This window comes from Ammospiza caudacuta, chromosome 3, assembly GCF_027887145.1.
Source record: "Ammospiza caudacuta isolate bAmmCau1 chromosome 3, bAmmCau1.pri, whole genome shotgun sequence".
NCBI classification, from domain to species: domain Eukaryota; kingdom Metazoa; phylum Chordata; class Aves; order Passeriformes; family Passerellidae; genus Ammospiza; species Ammospiza caudacuta.
The window spans coordinates 17036680-17048591 of NC_080595.1; the positions used below are offsets into that span (position 1 = coordinate 17036680).

Here is an 11912-nt window from a genome sequence, read left to right on the forward strand (position 1 = left end):
TGCTAAATTGCTTAATAAGAAAGAATGACCAAAGATAAAAGCAGTTTTACTGCGAAGTCCTTTTCCTGAACTTGGAGGACAAAAGAAGCCATGAGGTCAGAGCCTACATTGATAATATCATTTACTAGGTATGTATGTATTCCCCTAAATCACCTCACACAACTTCGATGCAGACATAATAAAAACCTAAAAGATAACTAGATAACTAAAAGACAACTAGATTACTGTAAACTTAACTCAATTGTCTCATCTGTAATATGTGAGACAACTTATATTTTCTGTTCCATTTTATGATCACCCTAACAGAGTTTGCAGTATGTCAGATGGATAATAAAAAGTGCTGGAAACAAACATAGTGAGTTTTTAAAACTAGGTATGGCAGAGAATAGGTTGTGCCACATTTAGAGAACTAACAAATTAATCTTGTTATTTGAAGGAGAAAAGCAAAACCTCATACGTATGAAAAGCCATAGAAAACAGTAAGAGCTCTCACTGTAAAAACCTGTAAAAACATCACAATCTGTAAATAAAACTTAAGAGAAAAATAGTGACAGGAAGAAAAGTGTTAGCTTTATGAGCTAAGGTACATTTCACAATTTCATCTGGCAGTTCCCAGCTGCCACTCTTTAGCAGCAACCACCCAATCTGCGTATCCAATCACTTCAAAGCTCACATTTCTTAAGCTTGCATCACTGAAAAATTCTCAGAACCCTGCAATTTTAAGTGCATAAACGAATAATGAACTCTCAAAAAGCCAAGGAAAGGAGTTTCCCAGAAGGATTCTGAAGCAACACAACCTTTAGTAGGGGAACAATAAAATTCTGCCACTAATAAATTAAGTCCTGATGCAATTAAGAGTTCACAATGGGAAGGCTTTGGGATTAACAGTTTGTTCCTCCACTGCTTCTGAAGGAGTCCCAGAAAAATTTTCAAGATAATAATTTATTTGTTCTATTTAGCTTAATATACTGGTTTCACCTACAAAACTTCTTTCCACTTTTACAACACAGAGTGAAGTTTATTCAATTCCCTTAGCTAAAGAGCAGACTATGGCAACTGGTCCTTTTCAGCTTTAAAGACAATTGCAGTAAAGTTTCTCAATCAATCCACCCCATGACCCCATGCGCTGTTATATGGACTAACCCCACACTAGTCAAAATGAAACCAAGACCACACCGTCCAGAACATTTGTGATCCAAGCACAAAACTAGGTAGAAAATGCAAATTACTGCAAAAGAACAGACACATCATATACTTTGGAAGTACACAGTGCAAAAGTTTTTCTAAGGAGTATGAGAGGAAACATTAAATGGGACTGAAGACTTTATCAAGTGACTGAGGCGTCCTGGGATTTTCAGTTAGGAGCCAACATCTTAACAAAGAAATTGCATTAACTTACATTTAATAAGATATTAAAGAGAAACAAAAAATCAAAGCATATCACACTGATCTTGTTTTCTTGTTTTTTGGGACAGCGATGGATATAAACTGGACATCAGACACTTAGGAACACCAATTTAATCACTTCATTAGTAGGAAGGACTGTTTCCCCCTTTGTGGGTGAATATGAACACAGAAAATCCAAGCAACTGCAAACAATAAATTGTGTCACATTAATGTGAAAGAACAACTACAGATTTCAAAAAGTAAACTAACACAGAGGAAAAAGGGAAAAAAACTTCATTCAAAAGCTTAGGGCAAAACATGTAAGCCCCACCAAGAACCTGGAGGTACTACAGAGTCCCACAATTTTGCCAGAAATTAAGATTATACCCAAGCTGTTATTTAGCACATCATACTCTGTCAAATGAAGAAAAGACAAAAGTACCCAGAAGAGTCAAAACACTCATTTTTGAAGATAAAATACTCAGTAGGTAATTAAAGCTCTTTCAGCTTCTCTCTTGATCCACAACAATTTGAAGATAAAACAAATTTTTCCCAGAAAACAGACAATGCTCCAAACTTCCACTTCAACACAAAGCAATAATGATCTCACCCCTGGCTGACCTACATATAAATAGGTACAGAACAATTACTTTACAAGAAGATATTAACTTGATCTAAGCCATACTGAAATACAATTTGCTATCTATATTCTCATGAGGCTGCTTTTAATTAGGCCAATTAAACTCTCAGCATTTCCAGTGACTATAAAATGAAAAAAAAACCAAACTAGGAAGCTTCAGGAAGCAACTCTACAGACTAAGTCCCGTAAAAACTCTACCAAGTTAACTGGCATTTCAATATCCCTCCAAAATTAATAGTCAAAGAATTATATTCTCTGTAATATTTCCAAGTCAAGCACTCTCGCCACTAGATTAATGAGGAGCATGAAATACAGGCTTTCATTTCTCTGCATTGTTTTTCAACTATGTCTAGTAGATTGTGGAAATCACAGTCACTTAAGGTATAGGACTTGCTTGCAAATTTAAACTTCTTTTTGCGTAATCTTCAAAAACCCAAAGGCTATCAATATCTATAGAATCAAAAGTTACCTCTTAAAAATATGAGTTGTGATACTCCAAATACAAGAAATGAGTAAATTAAAGGATAGCTCAGTCTTTTGAAGTTTCTGAACTTCTGGATTGGCTTGTACAAAGAAGACATTTAACTCCAAAAGCCTGAACTCTACAGGCAGAAAAAAGCACAATATCCATTAGACCAGTTTCCTATTACTACACTTCAGCAATGCAGCGAGGATTAAAAAGGAGTAAGAACATTTCTCTTTGCAGAGGGTTTTTCCAAAAAGCAGAAAAGGAGCTACAGCAGTCACAGAACCCCAAGCAAAGAAAATAAATCTCAACCCTAATTTCTGCAAGAAATGACTACAGATCCTCAGGCCTGATTAGGCTGAGACAAATATGAAAGATAAGAATTTAGCTAGAAATGAAATGTAGCATGTTGTTCTCTGACAGGAAGTAACGAACATACAAATTACTATATTTGTTAAATATATAATTCTGTAACTAGTTACATATATCCATTCATGTCACATAATTAATGTGTTTCTTCCTCATGTAGCTAGCAAAGGTCCCTTGCCACAGACTGTTAACAAACTCGAGCAAGCAAAGTATGGAAGATCACTATCAGTTACAAAATAAGTTGAGGTGGCTTCTTTTTCTAGGGGAGTTTAGACAGTAGATTCACTGCAAGTGGTATTTATAGAGGGCAAAGAAAATACCAAAGATATATTAACAGATTATACTGCATCATATAACAGCATTATGATACTTAAAAGACTCTACTGCAGTTCAACATAATTCCCTATTCACAGAAACAGTGAGGTTAGAAACAGTCAAGAACAACATGACCTGCATATCTTTCTCTACCAATTGATTTTCCTAAGTTTTTAGATTTCAATAGTGTATTCAGTCATGTATAACTGGAAAGGGAAAGGCTTTAGGAACAGTTACACAGGTATTATAAATTAATCTGAAAAGGCCTGAAGCAAAAAAACAAGATGATGCAGCTCTACTGCATAAAACAGTTTAGTGGCAGTTTTAACAAACGTCCTTGAGCAGGAAAGTGTAAGTACCAATGCAGAAAGTATCAGCAATTCACAAGGCTCTACCACAAGGGGTTAGAACAGAGTCAGAAAGTCACACAGAGTCAGGAAAGTCAGCACTGCACAGAAACAGGCTGCACAAGCAGATGCTGTCACCGGCCTTTCTTCCCATGTAAGAAATGTAAAAACAGTTCAATACCACTTGGGAAGTCAAAAAGGGAAATCTAAGTTTGAAAGGAGATAAACGTCTTACAGCCCAACAGCTGCCCAACAAGAAGAGAGAAAGAGGAAACAGGATGATTAAAAAAAAGATCACATAGCAGGCAAAATGTCATTCAGGCTCCACCACAAAAGAGACTGAAGAACATTGTGAAGAATTTTGAAAATGACACATACCTCAAAACAAAAAAGACAGTTCAAAAATGGGATTTGATTTCACAAACTGACATGAACAAAAAACAATCAAGGAGGCAAAGATGCAGAACTGAGCAAGATGTGCAAATCAAAGGAAGAACCAGTTTGTGCTGAAGGGGAATTGTTGCATAGAAACACAATCTGAAATATTAACCTTTTTTGTATTCTCAACCTGTTAGCACTAATCTTGTTTTATCTTTTGCTTTTTTACTAAAGGAAAATAATCAGAACTTGCAGCTGTCAGCTAATAAATGGAAACATTTTAACAAGTTCTGGCTTAGTTTATGCTATTCAAGGATTCACAAAGAATAAAAATGAATCATATGGTTTGAAAACAGGTCCTACCAACACTATGATCCAAAACAGAGGGATCAAATCCACTGTAATTATCAAGAAATTTACAAAACATTAAACAGGTCTTTTTGGCATCACCAGCTTCTATTCTAAAATGAATCCTTAATTTCCAGCACTCAAGAATTTTCCACAAATTAGAAATTGGTGTTCTGAAGATGCATTATAAATTTCCAAAGTCTTCCAATTATCACAGATTTCCCAATAAAATTAAAGCAAAATGGAACATAATAAAGCACAACCAAACAAACAAAAAAAAAAAAAAAAACAAACAACCACCCCCCGCCAAAAAAAAAAAAAAACACAAAAACCAAACAACAACACAACTGCTTTTTCAATTAAGGTTTTCCCCACTACAAAATATTTGAAACCTTCAGACAAGTTTTCTTTTTATGAAATGCGTCATAGAGAAAGTACTGACTATTTTTAGTCATAACAATGAGGTGATGTCCATTCAGGAGTTTGTTATATTAAGTAATATAATACTCAAATGCTATTTAGAAGAATATTTTAGGTTACGTTCTTCAGGACAGGAACTGGTTTATTTCTTACAAACAGGAATGCAAATATTGAGTATCACTTTTCCTACAAGCTAGTAATAGGGTACTAAAAGGATTACATTAGAAGTCCAAACCAATTTCAGTAACTTATAAACATTCATGTCAAATGTTTGAAGAATTATCCAAAATCTCATTACCAGAATAGTTCTAAGATATCTAAACTAAAAATTCACAGCATTTACTAAAGATTGCTTAATCTTGACAGAACTCAAGGCTTATTAATTGCTGTAATTGACAATACAATCATAAACTGCTGTCCTGAAGAGCCATAAATTTTCTTAAGTAGTAAATGTACATAAAGTTGTAAATGTATGTAAAAGCAAGCACAAGAGTACACACAGTGCAGCACTAAAAAAAATTACTGGTATTTATAGGGTCTACAGGTTCCAAAAGAAGTCCAGCAGATGCACCTCTGCAGAGCCCCAGGGACCTCCAGTCATAATTACCAGTTGCTCACAATCAAGAATCCAGTCCACAGCGCCATAGAAAGACTGACACAATTGTGCATGTAATCTCAATCACAGAATCACAGGCCACCATTTTTCTGCTATTCACCATTTTATCTCTTCATGTGCCATACCTTCAAAAACTTGCAGTTTGCAAGCATTAAAGGCAGTATATAATGCATATACATTTGCATACTAGTCTGTAATACAAACTGCAAATCAAAGAACGCTTTTAACTTTAAACAAAGCCGTTTAGCAACTCTTTGTGAAACACTGGGCAACAAGGCTTGACTTGACACAACATTTACTGCACTGCACAGATGCTACACAGCATCCCTGAGAAAGTAGGTAAAACTACTAGTAAAACCCATCCTTTCTCCAAAAACAATTTTTCTGGAATCTTTAGTTGTTCTGCCCCCTGCTATAGACCAAGTACACTATTACTCCCTAATTACATAAAAATGCCTACATCTAAACCCACCATCTTCTCATTCTGCTCCATTTTAGACCCCTTTACTCACATGACTTGTTTTCTCACCACTAAAGGGCATCTGGCCACCTTTCAACTCATCATCCCATTTTTTCAAGGCCTCTCAAAAGAGGATTTTTCAGAACTGACCTTCAGCAAAACTCAGCTGCATCTCTAGAGCTGCACTGTAATATTCAAGAGTACACAAGATTCAACCTTACTAACCTTTCATATTTTACAAATTACAATTATCTGATTTTTCAATGCATTTCAATCAAATTTGTTTGTCTGAAAACAAACAAACATAAAAAGCCCCTAACACCAGCGGTACCTCCTGCAAATGCCTTATTATAATTAATAAAATAAACAGTGTTTTGAATAAAATATTTCAGGAAAACTAACACTGATTTTATAACAATAACTCAACAAATTTAATAGGTGGCAAACAGGTATTTTAGTTGATACCTCTGAGAAGAAAAGTTATTAGAGTGCCAAGATAGTCTACTTGAGTCAAATATAAAAATCAAGTCTATTTATTCATCTGACATTTTTACTACTGCTGCTTAGAAGTTCTCCTATTTATCATAGATTTTTTCCCAGACTTTTTAGTAGATCTACATGCAATCAAGCTTTAATCTAAAAAAATCTGTGAAGTGTCACTTTAGCATTATCAACAAAACTGACCGATGACTGCTCAAATACCACAGTGCTCAAATACCACCTGTTAGCAGTGGCTCAGTACTAAATTAAACTTCCCAAGGGAACATTTTATATACACAAAACTGAAAAGCTGTTCAGTCATCATGCCTACAAGATACATGAGTTCTCCTTCACATGCTCAGGTCTGAAGCATAGCCATGGAGTTTATTGAAAAAGAAACCCCAACAGCAAACCAAACGAAACTCCTTTTAAAGTCCTTTCTGCTAGTCATAGTGTCATTCAGCAGAGGGAATTCCAGTGACATTTTTCAACTTCAGAGATGCTATTCAGAACCTACACAGTCAGCAGTGAAACAAGTTGGTTTTGTCCTTTACTACTTATTACAAAAAAAACCCCAAAACATCTAATAAATGCACACAGAGGAGATACTCACAGGGTAACAACAGAGAAGAGGTAGAAAAAGAGTCCTGTAGTTTCCAGCTGATTAAAATAAGGGGTAAAAATCTCCGTATTTGTCACAAATACATCAGAGGAAGAAAATGTTCCACAGCATTTAAAGATTATACTAGTCTAGGGTTGTATTCTAGTGAGAATCACAGCAGAATCCACTTTTCCAGTAGCTTCGTTTCCTCACAGAACATATCAACCCTGGGTTTCATTTCTGGGCTTCCTATCTGTTGTCCCATTGATTCCTCTCCTGCCACTCACAAATTCTGACTGAATTGCTTCCATAAATGTCTTAATACATTTTTTTTTAATTCCCCTTACCTAAGTTAAGAACTATTGTAACTTTAAGCTGACTCAAGCTTCAGTTCTGTGCCTTAAGTTTGCTTTAAAATGTTCATCAACACAGACTTTGCAAATATGCACTGACACAACCTGTTTACAGCTTGAAAGCCAATATTTTTAATTGCAGTTCCTAAGAAATGCTGCCTTTAATCCAACACATTTAATGGGTTTCCAAGACTTCTGTAATGCAGTTAAGGATTATTTCTATCACTAGATTTCTTCCTTAATTGTGGAATGGAGTATCAACAGCAGGGCCAAATGACTGTCAAGTTACAAGTGAGTCAGATATAGTCTCCAGCCTGTTTTATATCATCAACACAGTTTTGCCCAAACAGTTAAAGTGCTTGTAGCAACATATAAAACACTGTCTACATGGAAAAAGCCTAATAAAGTATAGCTATCAAATTAAAATTTTCAAGCTACACAAAATGTCAAAATTAAGAAGAAATGACACTCCAGAAATTACTTCGCTTGAAAGATGGTGGTTTTATTCTTAGACACACCTGAAATTTAAAAAAACTCCAACTCTCCACAGATTTCTGCCATTCAAATTATATATGTAAGACCTGAATAGAGAGACAAGACATAATTTAATCTTAGCCCTCGTTAAAATAATCTCAATATTACTAAATACATTATTTCATCCAGTGACCAAAAAAATCTAGCTACATCATTGCATTGCATGCACAAATTGTATGCACAAATTCTACCCCAAGTAGAATATGCTGCTTCTAGTCCTGGACTTTCCCAGTATACCTGAACTGGTTTATCAAAAGATCTATCACAGATTAAAAGATGTTGGTGCATGTCCAAGGCTTTCCCACTTCATTCAGCACATTAAGGCAATCTCTGCAGCTGATCTTTCTGACACTGCTGGTGTCAAGATTACTTGAGGCCACTGACAACTAAGAAACAGAGTAGCTTCTGCAAGATATTAAAGGCCTATCTCCAGCTCTAATCTCAAAAAGCAGTCACTTTAAGTAGCTAAACACTGTTACAAAGATGTTGGAAGAAGGCAGCCAGTAACTACTGAACACCATCACGTGCCTTAAGCCAAATGGACAATGTACAGCACATTGTCTAGTGGCTGCATTTCAACTCCAAATCCCAAGACCCCTAAATTTTGTAACAGTTTATTTGATTTAGACATATTTCTTTTCAAACCTACAAACACACATTGCCAGTACCACATACTAATGCTAACTTCTAAACAATAACAAGGACCTAGGATAAGTTTATTACCCTGCCATGACCTCGACCTGTTCCATTTACAGAACAAGGTCAATATTTACCAGCTTCACAAGAGCATAGCAAGTTAAATTCTTACCGTTTTTGGGAAAGAAAGAACATATTTAAGTAATATATATAATCATGTCAGCCAAAAAAATTCCAACTGTTTCAAGAGTTCCAACTTTTCTATATTTTAATTAACATAGGCCTGAGAGTCAAACAAGATGCTTATTTTCTAATGTTATCCTGCTCAGAGGTTCCAGCTGCGTAACCTTTAAGCACAAGCACTTTTTATGCCGACATATTCCTCTTATCATTCCTTCCCCACCATCTCAATTTTTACTCCCTCATCCTCACAATGCTCACTCCTTCCGCAGCAGAAGACTTGGATCATGACAAGGACATCACACAGTAGCAACTTCTCTGTTTCTGCCGATTCTGGCAAAGAAATAGCATGTAGGAAGTATGGAAAACAGCCAGTCCCCTTTACTCCCAAGGAACATACAGGAATAAACAAGGTCAGGAAAACAGAAAAATATATAGTCCAGAAGAAAACAACAATGGAAAACTGGAAAATGTGTCACTATATGAACTGGCTGCCAATGAACAAAGAACTATTCTAATTTTTTATTAATCTGTCTCCTAATTGCAACTTGACAAATGATATTACACAGAGAAGGGAAAACAGGCTTGGCAAGGAAGACGAGGGGCAAGGAAATCGAGAGCAAATTGTTTTCAAGAAGTCACATATTAGCTCAAATTACAAAAAATGTTTTTTCATTAAAACAGTTTTTCATCATTTCATATAGTTACACCAAAGTCTTTGGAATCATGGAATCAGTTCAGTTGGAAAAGACTTCTGAGATCACTGAGTCCAACCTACAGAACTTTACGCTCAACTACCACTCAGATTTAAAATGTTTTAGGAGAGGATACAGTTTTCTGTAGTGAAACACTGCTAAATACAGGCAGCAAAAATGGGGAGGGAAAGCAAAACAATTCTTCAAACTAGAAGAATAAAAATAGCAATGTGAAAAACCTTATGCAAGATTAGTTTATGAATTACAGTAGAAGAAGAATATTAAGGACATCTACAATTAAAAAAAGCTATTTCTTCTGTAACACTGCCAGGTAAGCACTACTTCAGCACCCAGATTAAGGGGCTGGAGTATCTCTCTTAGAAGGAAAGGCTGAGGGAGCCAGGACCTCATCAATGTGTGTCAGTATCTGAAGGGAGTGCTCCAGAAGGACGGACCAGGCTCTGTGTGGTAGTGCCGAGCAAAAGGACAAGAGCAATGGGCAGAAACTGATGCACAGAAGTTCCACCTGAAGGTGAGGAAGAATTTTTTACTGTGTTGTGTACTGTGCAGCGGAACAGAACACCCAGAGAAAGTGCGGAGTCTCCCTCCGCAGAGATATTCCAGAACCATCTGGGTACAATCCTGTGCAATGCGCTCCAGGACAGCCCTGCTTGAGCAGGGAGGCTGAACCAGGTGACCCATCGTGGAACCTTCCAACCTGACCCATTCTATGAGGTGGCAGAAGCAGACAGAGAGAAATGGTTTGGCATAAAAATGTGCATTTCTGCCTCATCTCATTCCCTCGGAAATACCAGAATTACTGAATTCTCTTTTTCTGGCACTGATAGACAGAGGACAGTCCCATCTACTTTAAGATATGAGCAAACCCCAAAATTTAGGTGTTATTAATCCACTCCCTTAAAATTTTCCTTTCACCTGCTAAGCCAGATGCTTTAGGTCATGAATATACTGAAGATTCTGAGGTATGCCCACCACAAACTACTTTCCCTTCAACTACTCAACTGTCATTCTCCCTATTGTTAAATTAATAGTTAAACCACATAAAAACAGAATCATACTTCTACCACAGGAACGGTGAAAAAATATAATTACTTTTTAAAAAGTCTTTTTTCCCCTCTCTACCAACAGGCTCTATCTCCCTGTTTAGGAATAACTAGCTTTTTGTTCAGCTAATAAGCAAAGCATGTAACACCCTCCCCGCTAAATAGTAAAGAATTGTTTAAGATGGTCTTATGGGGTTGTTTTTTTTCATTTTATTAAAAACCTATTTAGGAGGTTCTTTACTCCAATAATTTAGAACCAGTGTCAGATCAGTTCTGGAAAATGCACTAGAGGCTCTAGTATTCAAGTGAAGTGAGTCAAAACAACTGAATAAGAGACTAGTTAAGACAGATGCATAATGTAACATGTTTTGGGTGATTCCTGCAGAATTCTGGGGCTTCTGTACTACATCTATGAAGTTCAAGATCTGGATATGAACCAGAACACAGACCATCCCAAGAAGACAGAATTTATCTAAAACTAAGATCATTTAATACCTTTATCTGTGCTGTTTACCTTTTCCTAGAAAACACTACTCATAGGAAAAACTTGCTAAGTCAACTCTGACAAAAATAGCTTATCAACATTACTTCCAGCATTATGTAATGGACTCGTCATCGTATGCTCTGACAGATTATTTTAGAACCGGCTATACCTAAACATCCAGAAGAACATTCTTTGACTCACTACATGTTTTTTGTTTTATCTCAAGCTACCTACTACAAACACAACAATACATTACCTCTTTTTTCATGATTACTGTCAGCTCTCTCATTCTGCAAGAGCATAAAGGAAATGTTGTTCTAGACTGTGAAAAAGGAATTTCTCTAATACCATAAGGGTTGAAACAAGATGTACTCCATTAAAACTGAACTCTTTCAATTAGTCAGGAAAACATTCCCTGACTAATGACAAAAAAAAAAAGAATAGCAACTTAAATTAAATGCCGGGTGTGGTTTTTTGTTAATGCATCATTTTATATTGATTTTCAGACTAAAAGGCACCTAAGATCAGGTGGTACCAGAACCAGTGTAGTGATATAGCTACAGTAGTGCTATGCTTACTTGAGAAAACAAGCACCTCTACTGGCAGAGATAACATTCATAACATATTTTTTCCCCAGCATATATATTTCTACATTGCAATGCATCATATACAAACACTATTCAGGAAGCAATGAAGTAATGATCAACATGATTACATCATCAAAAGATCATAAGAAAGTTTTAATTACAACAGAACGGATGAAAAAAATAGTCAAAGCTAATAATACATTAAAGTTAAGTTCATTAAAGTCTCCTGACATGCATATGGGCATCACAGTTAAATAATATTTCTTTCCATTTATATATGTTAGCGTGTCACATATGGCAGGTCTTTGAGAACAAAATTTTCACACAATATCCAACTACTGGCAGGATGAACACAACTGTTGTGTGGAAAATGATCACTGTTCATGATGATCTATACATTCAAAGTAACTATCAGTACTGCAACCATGGCATAAGTGATAATAATTTTTTTAAGCCTCAAATTCATTAATACTTTGTTCTCAAAAGATGAACTTTTCTTTCCCCCCCCATCTTGATGTGCTCGCAACCGAAACCAAAGATTTATACACTTCAA

At 35.9% G+C, this 11912-nt stretch overlaps 1 protein-coding gene across 1 annotated transcript in view; it reads right to left on the minus strand.

Annotated features, from left to right (window-relative positions):
• PPP3R1 (protein phosphatase 3 regulatory subunit B, alpha) overlaps window positions 1-11912 on the minus strand; it is a 38663-nt gene that overhangs the window by 25365 nt on the left and 1386 nt on the right. The gene's annotated exons all lie outside the window — the stretch shown is intronic.